The sequence below is a fragment of the Cupressus sempervirens genome, chromosome 1 (assembly GCF_028749045.1).
Source record: "Cupressus sempervirens isolate cs-2001-9-10 chromosome 1, ASM2874904v1, whole genome shotgun sequence".
Taxonomy (NCBI): Eukaryota; Viridiplantae; Streptophyta; class Pinopsida; order Cupressales; family Cupressaceae; genus Cupressus; species Cupressus sempervirens.
Genome location: NC_143118.1, coordinates 354,145,724 through 354,164,200, shown reverse-complemented (window position 1 = coordinate 354,164,200; position 18,477 = coordinate 354,145,724).

Below are 18,477 nucleotides of genomic sequence, written 5' to 3'. Positions count from 1 at the left end.
CTTAGATGAAGCAAGAGACACCATGAGAAGGATCAAACAAATTAAGATTCAAGGAGCAAAGACCAAAGCAAGGATCAATTGGATAGAACATTTGAACAAGGGGTCTAGGTAATTCTTTCATATTCTTAAAATTAAAGAAGCAAGGGACATAATTGAAACTCTTAAAGAAGGGGATAATTTAATTGTTGATCTCAGAGAGATTGTATTAGCCTTTTCTCAATTTTATAGAAACTTGTTCACATAAAAAGAGAAAAATCTAAATATGGAAGATGAAAGGATCAAAATCAAGGGTCTTATTCCAAAAAGTGTATTAGAGGATGATAAAACTAGATTAAATGCTCCCATATCAAAAGAAAAGATCGTTCAAGCTATTTCTCATATGAGTAATGATAAGGCCTCGCTAGTGGAATTCTACAAGACTCACCTTGATTGGATTTGGAAAGACTTACTAATGTTGTATCAAGAAGGCTTCAAACAGGGCTCATTAGGGGCTGATGTTAATTCATGATTGATTAAACTCATACCCAAGGAAGGAGATAAGACTCTCATTAAAAATTGGAGGCCCATTACTCTCCTCAATGTTTCCTACAAAATACTAGCTCTCCATCTCAAACAAGTTTTTTCATATGTTATCAATCATGCACAAACTAGATTTGCCAAAGGAAGATATATTTTAGAGAACCTAATTACATCTTGGGAAACTATGGAATGGGCTAAAGATTCCAGATAGCAAGCAGGAATGTTCCTAATTGACTATGAGAAGGCCTTTGATATAATAGAATGGAAGTTTATTGAATTGATGATGGAAGGTTTGGGATTCCCCAAATATTGCATCAAGATGGTTTTCACCCTAATGGAAAAATCTCAGATCAAATTCCTTCTACCTCCTAAGATAAATAAGACAAGGTTGCCCTCTTGCTCCATCATTATTTGTTACTATAGATGATAGTTTACATTTCATTCTTAGAGATGACTCTCTCTCACCTAAAGTTAGAGGATTCATGTTTCCTAACAAGGAGAAAATTAATAATGTACAATTTGCAGATGACACCACCCTACTCATCGTATTGTTGGGGGGAAATATTAGTAATCTCACAAACAAATTGGATATATTCTGCAGAGATTCAGGAAGTAAAGCATCTATTGGAAAATACATTATGTTGGGATGGGAAGAACAACCACCCTCATGGTATGGGAAATTTGGATTTTCATTGGGGGGGGGTGCTACTCGCATAGTCAAGTATCTAGGGATACCCTTCTCTATCTCACCCAACCTAAACTCAATGTGGGAATGGATTAAGGAGAAGATCATTGGAAAGTTTAGTAGATGGAATAATAACTATTTGTCTCTGGTTGGTAGAATGCAAGTTTTCCAAAAAATATTATCTTCCTATGCTATATACTACTCTTCGACATGGTTCTCTAATCAAAGCCAAATCAGTTACATTCAAAAAATTGTTAGGAACTTCATTTAGTCAGATGGAAAAGGTAACCAAAAAATACATGTAATTAAATGAAGTTGGTGTACCATGAGAAAGGAAGTAGGGGGGATGGGGCTGAAAGACTTAAAATTATAAGGTATTTCTTTGATAGCCAAATGGATTGCTAGATCCACAAAAGGAAGTGAACCCTGAAAAGTATTAATTAGACATAATATTGTAAGAGAATTTATTTGAATTGGAAAAACTTGGAAAGGAATGAACATTCATGACCTATTATTAGGAAGATGGAAGATCAAAGTGGAAGTGTTGGTAGTATTTAAAGCCATTTTGGAAAGCTTGGGAAAGAGTGAGGCATTGGGTGGTAGGGGTTGGAATCCCAGATAGGCAAGCTAAACTATATGGGGAGAAATCTCCTTGGTAGAATCTAGAAAGAAAGGGCAAGCCTCTTTCTCTTCTGCAAGTGTGTTTAGCCAAGGCCTAGGACATAATTGGTATTCATTCTTTCAATGACCTCTTTGTAAATGGTAGTCTTTCATCATGGGAGAACCTAGCCTCTAAGTTCAGCCTCCCCCAGTCCCAAAAGAGAACCTATGTTGTTTTGAAAGATGCTTGGATAAAAGCCAAGCTTACCCAAGTTTGTGTTGTTGAGATTGATAGACTACCTCTTTTTAGATGGCCATATGGATCCCTACTTTGCTACACCAAAGCCAAATACCTATACATACTACTCTCTAACAATGATGAAGTTTTTGTGTATCTTAAAAAAAAATGGATTTGTAAGTTAGAACTCAAAGACTAGCCCAAACATCTATCTTCTATCTAGCATCAAAATGTAGAACATAAGATTCAATTATTTGTTTGGCAAGCCTTGCTTCATAGGCTCCCACTAAACAATGTTGATGACTTTCCTTTCACTTGTTCCTTCTACTCCATGCCTGAAACTATGACCCACTTGTTTTCTAAATGTGACTTTTCCAAAAGGGTTTGGATCTGGTTTGGTGTCCATGTTAATTTTAGGATGCCTGTATTCTTTTCTATTATTAGGTGTATCCTTGGCCTTCCCAAACATCTTGATAAATTTTGGGCCACTATTTTTTCTTATTTGGTTAATTAGGAATGATAATGTATTTAAAGATAGGAGTACAATCAGTTAAGTCTCTAAGGGGACTCATTATGCATAAAATTTGTATCCAGGTTACCTTTAGCTAGAAGGTTAAAGCGAGACAAGCATTCAGGGTATCAAAGTGCTAAAAAAAGAAAGTATCCAATTTAAGGTGAAGGTTGATGCATTGGATTCATTTAAGGGCACTCTTAAGAATATGTTGGAACAAATTAAGTTGAGGAAGGAAATAAAGGAACTTAACATGCAATTGGGTGAAGGGGATCAAGCTAGTAGTAGTGCCACAATGTATAGACCTAGGATCAGCAACACCAAGATGGTCAGAATGGTTAACATAGTAGTTGAGTCTTGTGAAGCTAAAAGCATGATTGTGATTACTAAAAACAAAGAGGAGTTTAATGAAGGTATAACTCCATGCATAATGATCAGTTTCTCTCCCCATGTACCCACACTTCCATGGAAACAAATTATGAAGGATCCTAACATAGTGATCACATATGATGAACACAATTTATGGTGGTCTGATGGTCCCCTGTGTTGGACAACCTAGATGTATATCTAAAAATGATTTTATTAATCCTTTTTGATGCTTTCATCTAGCTTTTTGTTTAGATGGTTTGACATTTAATTGAAGATCTGAATGGGCCACAAATCATTTGTTGACTATACTCATTGGTTAGACTTTTTTAAAAAAATTGTTGGCATTATTTGGTAATGACTCTATATTATAATTAATTTTTAAAAAAACATATTTATCAATGATGCCAAAGAAGGCTATAATCTACAAATAATAAGTGGATAACTACTATTAATGGTATACCATGCCCAATAAGATATAAGAAATAAAGTTGAAAGCCAAGTCAGCATATATATTATGCGGAGTAGCAGTGATATTCAATATGAAGGAGCAAAAATGATAAATTCCTAGAGACCTGATAAAATGAAAATATAATGATTAAATTGATATGCTCTAAGCACAAAGATAACTGTAAGAGATATACAAAAATTATGTGGAAGGTACAACAATGTGTGGAATGTCAGTCATGTATTGAGGTGGCAATATAAAGTCAAAGACAACTACCTTATTTATAACTTGTAAGATCTTGCTTGGACTATAATTTTGACTGATTATCTCCAACAAAAAATGTACTCGAAAGACACAAAAACTAAAATAAATTAACCCATTAACAAAATCCATATTATTGTAGATAGAACTTTTTTAAAAAATTCCTTCTTAAAGCCATGATTGAGCAAAAAGATGAATATTTAATTTCAAAAGGTGCAATTTATTGTTAAAATAATGTATTTCTTGACTTTGTTAAGTCACATCTATTCATTTTTATGATATAAAAGAAAAATCACTTATTCAAAAGGAATAAATAAAGAAGCTGAAGAATAAGAGACTAGAATAGGAATGAAAAATATAATGAGATGAAGTAGTACATAAAAATAAAAAATAAAAAATGGTGAATGAATAGCCGAGTTGGTGTGAAGGTAATTCGTGATGTGTAGTGTTAAGCTAATGATCCCAATGGTATGCATCAACTCTGATTCAAGTCACACTAGTTACTACAAACCCTTTTGTGAATAGCCAAGTTGGTGTGAAGGTGAGTCCTGAGGCATAGTGTTAGATTAATGATCTTGGTGTTGCACATCAACTCTGATTTGAGTCACATTGGTTACCACAAACCCTTTTAAGGGTGAGTGAATAGCCAAGTTGGTGTGAAGGTAAGTCATGAGGTGTGGTGTTAGGCTAATGATCTTGGTGTTATGCATCAACTTCAGTTTGAGTCACACTAGTTACCACAAATCCTTTTAAGGGTGAGTGAATAGTTGAGTTAGTGTGAAGGAAATTTGTGAAGCGTAGTGTTAGGCTAATGATCCTAGTGCTATGCATCAACTCCAGTTCAAGTCACACTAGTTATCATAAACCCTTTTAAGGGTGAGTGAATAACTGAGTTGGTGTAAAGGTGAGTCACAAGGTGTAGTGTTAAGCTAATGATCCCAGTGCTACACATCAACTCTGATTCATGTCATATTGGTTACCACAAACCCTTTTAAGGGTGAGTGAATAGCTGAGTTGGTGTGAAGGTGAGTCATAAGGCGTAGTGCTAGGCTAATGGTCTCAATGTTATGCATCAACTCTAGTTTGAGTCACAATGGTTACCACAAACCATTTTAAGGGTGAGTGAATAGTCGAGTTGGTGTGAAGGCAAGTCATGAGGCGTAGTGTTATGCTAATGATCCTAATGCTACACATCAACTCTAGTTTGAGTCACAGTAGTTACCACAAACCCTTTTGGGGGATGACCCCACATCGTGATGGTAAAGTCATGAGCCTAACAAGTGTGAGGTGCTTTGTTTGATTATGCCTGCCATTTCAATGGGTTGTGAATTGTAGGTGTTAATGTGTAATTTGGAGGTGTTGTTGTTGCTACTTGTATGTGTTTGCTTGGAGTTTGGTTCCGATCTATTTCTACCACACATAGATGTGTCCCCCATTCCTAAGTGATGATGGTGGTCCCCAATTTGGTCTACCAGTGAACAAATTTGTTGAATGACTGATGTCATTAGGAGGTATAATATGGGGTTGGAGTGATAATGTGTTTTGTGTTCTTCGATGGTCTCTGTTAATTGTTTGAGAGTCATAATGTGTACAGTGGTAGTCACTTCTAGTGTCATATGGAGTAATATGATAAAAGAAATTGGAGTGATAAGATAACAGAGAAATAAGGTAAAGTTGTATGGAGAGATAAGGAGGATAGAGTGATAAGGGTTTAGGAGATATAAGGTGTAAGGCATGGTGGTAGAGGATGACAAGAATAGAATCTCGAAAAAAATGAGGATGAGGTACCTCAAGAATGTGGCCTCACTGGTTCAAAGCTCTAGTAAAAAGTGATTATCAACCAAAAAAAAATAAGAGGAAGGAAATAAATATATTCACTTTTTTGATAGATATATATGTATACCACAATAAAAGGTGAAATGAAAGATATTATATAATCCATTTTTTTTCTTATATATATTTATAACACCAAAATCAATCCTAGGCAAGGAATCCTAATAGCCAAATCTACCTCAAGGGTACATAGACTATTGATAAAGAAAGATAATCAAAGTTGAAAGAACACTCATCCAATACCAACATCACATACTAAGTAAACATCTAGATATTAAATACAATAAAGTATAAAAAATCAAAGAGATAGAATCACTAAAATAATACTAACTTTTGAATCAATGCCAAATGTCAAAAGTACAATAACCAATAGATTAACAACTCTCATAAATGAGAAAATTACCAACAATAAGAACAACTCACAATAAATACACCACCAAAAGTAACATCCAACAAGTACACCACTAGAGGCAAATATAAAAGTCATGAAGTAGACTTGAGCTACTTACTAGGGACTATCATCACATGGTCAAACTGCTTGAGTTACCCTAGATTGGTCTATAACTAGACCCAGACCCTCAAGTGTTGAGTTACTCAAACTAGTCACTCTGGACCCCCGACCCTCAACATGACACATGCAAAAATAGAATACCATCTCATGAAGATGAGGAAAACTAGTCATACATCTCACTAGATATTATCCCATTCTCATCTGTAGCCTATACAAGCACTCAAGGCATGGGTGAGGCAAAATATCTAACTTATATTTTTAATGTGTGTCTTAATATTTTAAATTACTATGTTACACAACTTACAATGAGTTACCCTAGCAGTCACCTTGGGCCCCAACCCCCATTGCAAGCCACTCTGATAGGATGCACCTAGACTACCTTCTCAAAATCTCACAAATCACATTTGTGTTATAACACAAAAGTATTGATAATCAAATTTGGTTCCATGCCAGGCAACTTGAAATGCATTGGTTCTCAAGACTCAAGTCATCATAAATGTTCATAAATATAAATCTTATAAACATAAATCTCAATTTGAACCATAAAATATGTCATGACATCTAGTCAAATAATCCTAAAAGAAATCTCAAAAGCCTGTGGTGCACATCCTAGTTTGGTCAACTATACAAATCACATAAAACCATCACAAAACAAATATCATGAGACTTTAAATAAAACATAAGAAACACATAGTTTTCAGCCATATGATTTAATTCCATAATTTTCTATGTTTAGATTGGGCCATAAGGATATGTCTAGCAATAAAAAAAGAATATGCATGTTTACATAAAAAAAAATTATACTAATATACTTATTTAAATGAATAAGTATTTAAATGTCAAATCTCTTTGTGCATATAAAATGTCATGCAATATTATCATGTCATTAATTTAATATAATCTTAAATCATAAATGACTTATATTGTTAGATTAAATATTAATATCAATTTTCATTTTAAAATATTAATTTGACTTCAATTTCTAAAAATTCTAATACAATGAACTCACTTCACACAAATATACAAACAAGCTCCGTGACTAGAGATGGGGAATGCCCCATAAAGTCAATTACTACAAGTTTGTAAAGAAACATCATTAGACTCTATATGAGACCACCCCATAAGCACCTAATTTTACTTGGCTTGTAGGTTTTTTATAGCATATAAGACCACCCCACACCTTGTTGTGCTTGGAAGTGCACAAGTACATAGGAATAGTACTTGTGCACCCTCCATAAAAAGCAACATCTTCACCGCCATGCACGTTGAAGAGAAAGCATTTAAAAAAAACCTAACATCAAGTGTGTGCAAATGACAATCACTTTATGAGTTAGGGGTGTTGTCGTATAGAAGTAATGGTAGGTGTATGACTGTCAGCCCAAATTCAATCCTCTGGGAAACCTGGATCGTTCGGTTGGTAATCTCCACTGCAATAAACATTTTTGGACTTCAAGTCTCTCTAGCCAACATAAGGGGTCCTACTCAAAATGAGCAATGCTTGATTCTGTGACCACCATAAATCTTTTTAATATGAGAAGACAATGTGAAAAATATTACTAAAATTTAAGTCTCGGCAGCCAATAGAAAGGGGTTCACTTATACCCAACACTAAAAGACCATTTTTAGATATGTCTCCAATGTACTTTAACAAGTAAAGGTAAAATGTTCAAGAGAGAAATCAATTGGGTGCATGAGCCTCCTCCATCCAAGCATCCAAGGAAGCATATTTTTCACAATTTACACAAGCTGTACTTGAATTTTAACATAGCAACAGTTGGCATTGAATCCATTATGGGTTATCTACTATGCAACAGCTTCTCTGCCTAGGCTTTGATTTGCCCTACCTAAGCTGCACTAGCTAGCATTTCATTCCTAGTAACTTCATAGACATGAAAGGTTATAATTGAACAAAAATGCCCATAATGGATGCACAATGCATCCCATACTGCTAACCATGTAAGACAAGTTCAAAAGAAAACCAAGAATAGAAAAGAAAGCTGAAACAACCATTCAATCATTGAAAATATAGCATCAACTTTGAGTTCATTTGACTTCAATTTAAGTCTACTTACTTTATTTTAATTCATAATGTAACTACAAATTACTCAAACTTGAACTTATAATTATAATTAAATTATTTATATTTTTTCTCGTAATACTAAATATTCTTAACTAGATGATTACATAGTGAACTACACTATAACTTCTTTTAGAATATAACAAAATCACAAATATTTATTTATTAACTTCCCACTTACATTAATAAATATATAATCACTTATATGCAACTAATAGTTTAACTAGACTTAAGAAATCATTCATATTATATCCACTTTACAAATGAATGAGTAATATTTATTTAATTTTTGAAATTAATAAATAATATTTTATTTTTATTTTGATGAAGGGTTTAGACCTGCGAAGCAACCCAGCACGGCATGAGACCTCCAAGCTACCAACCGGTGAAGGCCACAACTAAAATGATTTAGGAACCCAATACGGGCCCACTCATGCATGAAACCTCTTTGACTTAGAGCCAAGGACTGAGGGGTACCTACACCATCAAAATCACTTGGGGCATAATTTTGGCCTCATCCCTTATGGTGTTAGAGTCTTGAACTGAGCAAGACTTGATCCTTGGTGGGCTCATTGTGAGCCATTAAACTTCACCAATAGACCAAGGACCCATAAACATTAAAAATAAATAATAATTTTTTTAAAATATACATATTTTTAACTTATTTTTTTAATTTCTAAATAAATAAATAAAAATAATTATAACAATGTTTTTTTTAAGTTATAATTCTAAAAATGATATTATATTTTTTTAAATAATAAGCATGCAAACATTATTTTCACATGTCTATCATCTTCTGAAACATGCAAGCATATGATACTTAGTTTTCTACCTTGCATTTATCTATTTTTCAGAAAGATTTTCAACCAATAATTTTGTTTAAATCTGAGACAAATATTTTTTTTGTTTGATGAATCTTTATGAGGCTTATTGTTGAAGTTTTCAAATAATATTTTTCAAACCCTAGCTGATAATAATCATTTTCCTCTAAAATTTAGTGTTGAATTTGTACTTGTTTCTCAGCTCTAGATTTTCTAAATTAATTTTGAGCAGCATTATTCTAAAGTTTACATTTGATAGCAGTTTTCAAACAATGCATAAATAAAATTATCTTTGCTAATTCCAAATCAAAATTATTCTACATATTTCATTCCATAAATCTCAACAAATAAATTTTGGCACCATGGCAGACACGAGGTAGACAAATATTCTAAAATAATTTCTACAAAAGAGCTCTCAAACCCTACCTTAACCTGATAGTTGAAATTTTGAACAATTTGGTGAATACATCGAATTTCAACAATACTTTAAAATCAATTCCCAAATTGCTGTTCCAAAACTTGTATGTGTTCAAATGACCAAAAAACCTCTAATAAAGAGTCATAACCCTACTTGGGGTTTCTAGCAACTTACTTTTAATTAAATATTAAATTTATTTATTTATTAATTATTTCATGCACACTTTATGCATCGTTTAATTAAAATATTTCTTTTCTTTTCTTTTCTTCACTTAATTATTTATGCAAAGTGTAATGCCTACCCCTACTTGACTTTTTTTATTTTAGTGTCAGATTCTTTTAGGCCAGTTTTCGAATTGTGTTTTATAATTAGCAGTGTTGGACTATCAAAATTGATTAGTTGTATTTCATATTTAGTTGATATATTTATGTTGAGTTACTTTAGTGCTATTCATTTCATATGTTCATGATTGTTTCGATGATGATATATATGTGTTCATGTAGTGACTTTCAGTTATTTAATGATGTTAGATTTATATAAGTTTTCTATGGATACTTACCTCATACTTCCATGTGTATGGTGTACGTGTATGTTTTCTTTATGTATGATATTTCTAATGTGGTTGATGAAGGGAGTCGTAGTCAACTGCTAGTTGGGATCTATATGATGCACCACTTCTTGCCATTGCCTATTTAGTTTAGAACATTGTGTTTGTATATGCATGGATTTTATGCAGATTGCAGGTACCAGGTATCGACTTCCCTGAATTGCTAGGATGAGTGTACCCTATTGCAGTATTTTAATGTTATAAGTAGGGAGATAACTCTTAAGTTTGAATCTTGTCCTTAAACTATTTGTCCTAAAAAGTAGGACAAGAATCTAAGTTAGTTTACCCATCTGAATGTGTCAAGAGACATGAATTCATGATTTTAACCCTTGAGTTTGATTTAGTTTTATGTGTTGTATGATCGGTTTTCATATTTGGTTTTGTGGGTGTGTGATGATTTTATATTATAATTAAATCAAATTGAAAGATAATTTAATAATTTAATTTAATGGAAATTTAATAAAGAAAATTTAGTATTTAATTTTATTTAATTAATTGAAAATTTAATTACATGAAAGAATTAAATTTAAAAGACTATATTAAAGTTATATTTTTGACTTATTTATATTTATTTAATTTAATGATAATTATTTAGGAGTTTTATTTTAATAATAAACTCTAAATAATTTTATTAATTAAGTTAATAAATGATATAAAAATGGTGAGAGTGCAAGAAACAGGCAGCTATGGAGGAGGGGGGAAATGGTGATCTGTAAATGGCGATGGAAACCAACGAAGACATGTAGGTTTTAGAGAAGATTTTTGCTAGCATGATGGGACAAACTATGGATAGAAAACTAGGCCAAAATGGCCATTCAACCGATATGCAGGCAACCAGAGATCGATGCCCTATGCCCAAAGGAATGTGCATTTTCATCCCCCACAAAGAAGATCAAATGGATGGAATGAGAGGAAATGGGGAAATTAACCCTAAAGGAATTAGCTAGCCTACAAAAAAATTGATATATTTGACTTCACAAATATTGCACACAAGTTATATAGGCCTAAAATGCAACAATAGGAGGTTGGAATGGCGAAGAAGAGATTTAGAGAAATGCCTCTATCCTCTAAGGAGAATATAACATATGAGGTAATGTCCACTGTGCGCATTGATAATGTTAAATGGCTAGAATATGTGGAAGTGTTAAAAGAAAAAGCTTTCTTCTTTAAATGGTTCGGACCCTGGCCCTCTACAAGAACCATTAGGTTAGGATGTAAAACATTATGGGGGAAAGAATGCAGACTGAAAACTGTAACCAATGGTTTCTACATGGCTTTATGATGCATGATGCTCCTTGATGGGGACACAACCCAAGAACAGAATGGACACAACAGAAAAGGGGAAAATTATATTCACTGAGAAAATAAGTTGGTACAACAGTACAAAGAAAATAAACTTCAAAACATGCCCTAAGGGCTTACAATAGCATAAATCTGGAGATATTTTCTCCTGTCAATACCTCCTCTCAAACTCCACTCCGAACTGCCTTTTACAATGCCAAAAATCTCCTTAAATAGACCCCAAAGGGTTAAGGACTAGGAGTACATTCTAGAAAGTGCTAGTAGGCATCCACCGACCAAATAGAAGGTTTCAGAAGCTGCATTAGAAGTCGACACAAATCTAGAAGAATCTAGCAATGGTAACCGAACTTTCGGGAGGCATAACTTTTGAACCGTAGCTTCGATTGACGAACCGTTTACATTTTTGGAAAGCTCTCAAAGAACTCTATAGCCCTATGGATAGGCTTTTCTTGTCCCCCATTTTTTGGCCCCTTTTGAGGTCATTTAATGCCCCTAACCTAACTTTGAAGCATTCTTAGGAGGTCTCCAAAACTTGAAAAACTGCAATAACTTTCAAATCGTGGGGCATTTTGACTTGATTCTTTTTCTAGAATGTTCTAAATTAACATTACATTCATCTGACCAATTCAAACCTTCTAGTTTACCAAAATGATGGCCCAATTACATGCTCCTATTTTTTTGGGATTTTCTAGCACACTGATAGTGGAACTATGAGAGTTGGAACCTTTATTTGACCCAAATGGGTGTCAAAAAATGAAAACACATGAAACAAAAACTAAGCCTAAGTACATTTTTTTGGGTGACACAAGATTTCCCTTATACCTCTGGATGCTCCTGCATCAAACACCCAGGGTAGATTAAAAAGTGACCCTGTCACTTTATGAATGGTAGAGGAAATCCCAAATGGGAAACCTCAGCTGCTGAAATCCAGTTGAGTCCTCGATCGGTTGTCCTTTCCATTTGACCAAATACTCTTCATACTACCTATTTCTGGTACTCCTACCCACACGATGATCTAGAATGTCTTCTATCTCCTCCTTCTTAGAAGCAGGAATTGCACATGGCTCTAACACCAGCTCCTCATCTGCACCATCATCATGATACTCTGTTAAATCTGCAATCTTGAAAATAGGAGAAATGTGAATACCATCTAAAAACTCCACTTCATATGCATTTCCTGAGCCATGTTTCTTCAAAATTTTGCAGGGGCCAAATTTCTTCATTTTCAGCTTGTTGTAAGTACCAGCTGGAAATCTTTCTTTTTGTAAGTGCACCATGACTAGATCCCCTACTTGGAATTCCTTATGTCTTCTCCTTTGATTAGCCCTAGCTTTATACTCTTGATTCATCTTGGTAATGTGTGCTTGAACCTCCTCATGTAGACATTTGATATGTTCAGCAAATTCCTCAGCTTCAGCACTTGTCCTCTCCCCTTGTTCTATCTTCCTCAATTCTGGTGCAGTCCTTGGGCTATTCCCATATACAATTTGGAATGGTGATTTTTTAGTACTCCTATTTATAGAGTTATTGTAAGAAAACTCTGCTTGTGGTAGAATCAAATCCCATCCCTTGGGCTTATCCCCAACTAAACATCTCAGCAAATTGCCCAGACTTCTATTTACTACTTCTGTTTGGCCGTCAGTTTGTCGGTGATGCGTAGAACTGAATTTCAAGTCTGTTCTCAACCTTTTCCACAATGTCCTCCAGAAATACCCCACAAATTTAGTATCTATGTTAGAAACTATACTCCTTGGAAGTCCATGTAGTCTTACCACCTCTTTGAAAAACAAGTCTGCAATATGGACAGCATCATGAGTTTTCTGGCATGGAATGAAATGTGCCATTTTGGAGAACCTATCAACCACCACGAATACTGAGTCATTACCCCTTTGTGTCCTTGGCAATCCAAGAACAAACTCCATACTCATGTCCTCCCATGGCCTTGATGGAATAGGCAATGGTTGATATAAGCCAGTATTGTGACTAAAACCCTTGGCAACTTGACAAACCTGGCAACTCTGTAAAAACTTCTTTACTAATGTTCTCCGAGAATCGCAATGGTCTTATCTCGACCAAAATGTCCTACCATCCCTCCATTGTGTTTCTCCTTAATCAGATTTTCCCTCATGGAACTCCTTGGAATGCACAATTGACTACCCTTGAACAACATGTCATCCTGAATCAAGTAGTCTAACCACTTGGTTCTATCTATAGCAACAGGTTCTTTACAAGTTTTCCATGCTTCAGCAAAATCAGGATCCTTGGGGTACAAATTCTTGAGTTCATCAAACCCAACTACTTCAACCTGCATTACTGTAAGCAACAACTGTCTCCTACTTAGTGCATCTGCAACCCTGTTAGATTTTTCACTTCTATGCTTCAACACAAATGTATAGCTCTGCAAGAACTCCACCCACTTCATATGCCTCTGATTCAATTTACCTTGGCTATTTAGGTACTGTAATGCCTGATGATCAGTATACAAAACAAACTCCTTTGGCAATAAATAATGCCTCCATTTCTTTAAGGCCTAAACTATTGCATAGAACTCTTGATCATAAACAGAATACTTCTTCTTTGCATCATTCAATTTTTCACTAAAATATGCAATAGGCTTACCTTCTTGGCTTAATACAGCCCCAATAGCACTGCCACTAGCATCACAATCCACCTGGAACACTTTTCTAAAATCTGGAAGTGCCAACACAAGTTGTTCTGTTACCTTCTTCTTCAGCAATTCAAAACTTCTTGCAGCTGCTATAGTCCATTTGAACTCTTTTCTATCCCCTCTTATTGTATCAGTTAGGGGTGCACATATGCCATTGAAATTCTTAATAAACTTCCTATAAAAACTAACTAGACCATGAAATGATCTTACCTCAATAGCAGACCTCAGAGTAGGCCATTCCAAGATGGCTTTTACCTTCTCTGGATCCATTTTGAGACCTTCAGGTGATATAACAAACCCCAAATAGACTAACTCCCTTTTTGCAAAGATACACTTCTTCAGATTAATTAACAGTTTCTCTTCCCTTAGCCTTTCAAGGACACTACGAATATGCAGTAAATGTTCTTCCAAAATCTTGCTAAAAATTAAAATATCATCCAAATAAATAATAAAAAAATTTCCCAAGAACTTCTTAAGTACCTCATTCATGAGCCACATGAAGGTGCTTGGGGCGTTCGTCAATCCAAAGGGCGTGAATAAACACTCATAAAGACCCTCCTTGGTCTTGAAGGCTATTTTATACTCATCTCCTTCTTGAATCCATATCTGGTGATAACCACTCTTTAGATCTATCTTTGTGAAGTACTGAGCTCCACTCAAGCAATCCATAAGATCATCCATCCTTGGCAAAGGAAATCGGTACTTGATGGTTATCCTATTTATAGCTCGAGAATCTGTACACATCCTCCACTCTCCATCCTTCTTTGGTGCAAGTAATGCAGGTACTGCACATGGACTCAGGCTCTCTTGAATCAAGCCCTTCCTCTCTATTTAGCTCCTCTATTTCAGTAGGAGTCATCCTGTGTGCAGCCTTGTTAGGCAAACTAGCTCCTGGAATCAGATCTATTTGATGACTGATTTGCCTTACTGGTGGCAATCCATCTGGAACATTATCAAAGATAATATCTCCAAACTCCCCTAGTAAATCTGAAACTTCAACTGGTATTTCACTACTACCTTCCTTATCTTTCCTAGGAATCAAAGCATAGCACATATGCTGATGTTTCATGCCATCTAAAAACTTCCTTTCATCAACAAGACAAATCCTAGCATTGCTACATACATTTTCACCTTTCTTTTTTATGGGCTTCAATTTTTGGCGAACTCCATCCTTTGTTAGAGAGTATGTGTTTGCATTTCCATCATGTATTGCATGTCTATCAAACTGCCATGGTCTACCCAACAATAGATGGCAAACATCCATCGAAATAACATCACAAAGAATTTCATCATGGTAACTCCCAATTTTGAATTTCACTAAACATTGTTCACTTACCAAGACCTTATGATCATCTTTTACCGAAGCAATCTGATAGAGATGGGGATGTTTCTCCCTCTTGAGCTTTAGCTTAGAGACCATCTCTTCTAATACCAAGTTATCAGTGCTACCACCATCAATGATCACATCACAACATTTATCCTCACACTTGCATCTGGTACGGAATAAACTCCTCTGTTGTCCTGGTTCAATCTCACCACTTAGTAGGACTCTTTCATTTTCCAAGGTCTCTACTCTTTCTGCATCCTCTTAATGTGATGATTGTGCATCCTCATCCACATGAGCAACCCTAGCTTGGCCCTCAGCTCTCCTAGCTGTCCTTCCTTGTCATTGAGGGCATTCAAAGGCACGATGACCTTCTTCATTGCAATGGAAATAGGTACCACAGAAGCCTCCTCTTCCTTGACCACATCCTCTACCTCTTCCTCTCTGATTTCCAAAGTCTTGATCATGGGAGCAATTGAAACCCTCATTCCTCTGGTTCCTGCTAGTACCCACATCTTCATTTTTCTTTTGGGTTTCATTTTGGCCTCCAGATGATCTACCGCTTCCCCTTCCTCCTTGATCCCGCCCTCTTTGTCTTCCTTCAAACCTTTTATTCAGCTTCTCTTCAACTCGTAGGGAAAACTAGTATGCCTCTTCAATGCTAGTCATTCTTACCAGACTTAATTCCTCCTGGATGCTAGGCCACAACCCACTGATATAACAACCAACCTTCTCCTTATTTGCTTCTGCATGTCCTGCTCTAATCAAGAGTTGATAAAATTCCTCTATATATTCTTAGACTTATCTTCCTACTTTCTTTAACCCATGCATCTTCTTAAACAAATCAAGCTCATAGTCCACAGGAATGAACTGCTTCTTCAATTTGTCCACCATGTGATCCCACCTTGTGATCTTCTCCTTTCCTCTTCTATTTCTTTCCAATTGAACCTCTTGCCACTAGATTTTGGCATGGCCTTTCAGTTTGGCCTTTGCAAACTTAACCCTATCCGGGTCCCTGATATCCTCATACTCAAAGTATTCTTCCAGTTCATTGATCCAATCGATCAACTCATCTGGTTTCAGATTTCTTGAAAATACACCCACTTCAATTGTGGGTCTTTTCCCAAACTTAGTAATGGCCCTAAAAAGCCTTTCCCCTGCATGATTTAGAACTTCCCCATCAAATTCTCCTTCTAGTCCCATTACTTCTTCTTCATTTTCATCCTCACTGTTGTCACCTACGGCAACATTTGCTCCTCTATGGAGCTCCTCTTGTAATGCTTGTACCTGCCTTTGGAGGGCTCTAACCTCCTCAAGATTAATAGCTTTGGCCCTTCTGCCACGCTCTCTTCATGGAGCCATCTTCTAACTTGAACCCACAACCACACAATCTTGGTGCAAACTGCCTCATAGACGGCGCTCTGTCTACACACTCAGGAAAACCAGCTCTGATACCACTTGATACCACTGACAAAGGTATGCTCTGATACCACTGATGTAGGTACGCTTTGCTACCACAAACAAAGGTATGCTTTGATACCACTGATGACGGGATGCACCACCCTTACCAACTCACAACCAAAAATGCAATAGTATGGAGATAGAGAGATGACAAAATGCTTCATAAAACTTCCATTAATACTTGAAATTCATTAAAATATTCTCCAAATGAAAAGGACTCCAAATTCTTACAATATAAGAGATATTTTCTCACTAAGAGCTTCTACAAGAAATTACATTTGAAGAGCTTCACTACAAGAGCTTACACTTGAAGAGCTTCTACTTGAAGAACTTCACTTAAAGAGCTTCTATTTCTCCAACTTCCATTAGAAGAGCTTCCATTTCTTGAACTTGATTACAAATGATAATAAGCCTTGCTTAAATAGGCACTTCTAACCCAAGACATTACAAACACAACCAATGTGGGATAAAAGGTAAATACAACTACCTTTAAATAAATATTAAATTCCCACCCAAATACAACTAAGCACCCAACAAATATTAAATACATGATTTAAGGAGCTTTCCACAAACTTTTAAATTGCCACCTATACACCTCGATTAATGGAATGACAACTATTTTTATTATTTTCTATTTATGCCACCCATGCACCTTGAAAATAGAAATTCCTCTTTCCTCCATTTTTCCTATTTTATATTTTTTTATTATTATTATTATTATTTTTTATTTTATTTTTTAAATAATTTAATTTTTCCATGCAAGATGCTCCTGCATCAGACTCCCTTGGTAGATAGAAAAGTGTGTCCCACACTTTGATGTCAAAAGAAAGATATAGAACCATCTTCATCTTCACCACAAGCTTCCACCTCAATAGGGACAAGAAAACCAACATGCAAATCTTCCATATTTTTTTTTGCTAATGCATGATGCTCCTGCATCCGACTCCCATGATAGGAAAAATTTTGTGAATATGGATTCACAAAATGAAGTAGCCATTGTCAAAAAAAAAAATTTCTCTTCCTCCAACACATAGTTGGAACAAGTATCTGATGTTGATATATTTCCTTCTTTCTTCTTTGCCAACACCTGGCTGGAACAATTGTTTGCTGCTGAAAATGCTCATTCACAATGAACTCTATCCAAGTATACCTCTCATCCTCATCCAATCTTGTTGAATTAATCACACCTGTAATAAACCTAGCAACACCATACCAATCTTCTTTTGCATACCACACATGACTAACAAGATCCTCATGCAAACCATCATCAATATCTTTTAAACTCATCTCAAATTCAGCATCATATAATGCATAAGAATTTACCTCTTTGACATATTCATTTTTGCTTTCCTCTTTCAAGTCATCAACAATGCATGTAACTACTTCACTTGCTTGATCTCCAATGAAGGCACTATACTTTTCCTCCATTGCTGCAATCTTCAAATCATCTTGATCTATTTCAGATTCATAAATCTTGTCATCTTCATGCTCTTCCTCTTCTCTTTCATCTTCTTCAACTTCTGGTTCGCAAATAATTTTCTCTTCATCCACTTGCTCTTCCACTGGATCATCTTCCTTTTCCACATCCAAGGAATTATCAACATCTCTTTTCTGGTGACATGCTCTTTGTTTCCACAACTCAGCTTCTAATTCATTCACTTGCTTTTGCAAATCAACTAGCAATAATTGTTGATTTCTTGCTCTAAATTTCTCAAGTCGAGGAATCCTTAGAATCCATCCAATCAGAAAAGTCATCTTCTTTCTCTTCTCAATAATCAAGTCTTCAGAAGAAAAATCTCATCCAAAATAAGAACCTCGTGCAAACTA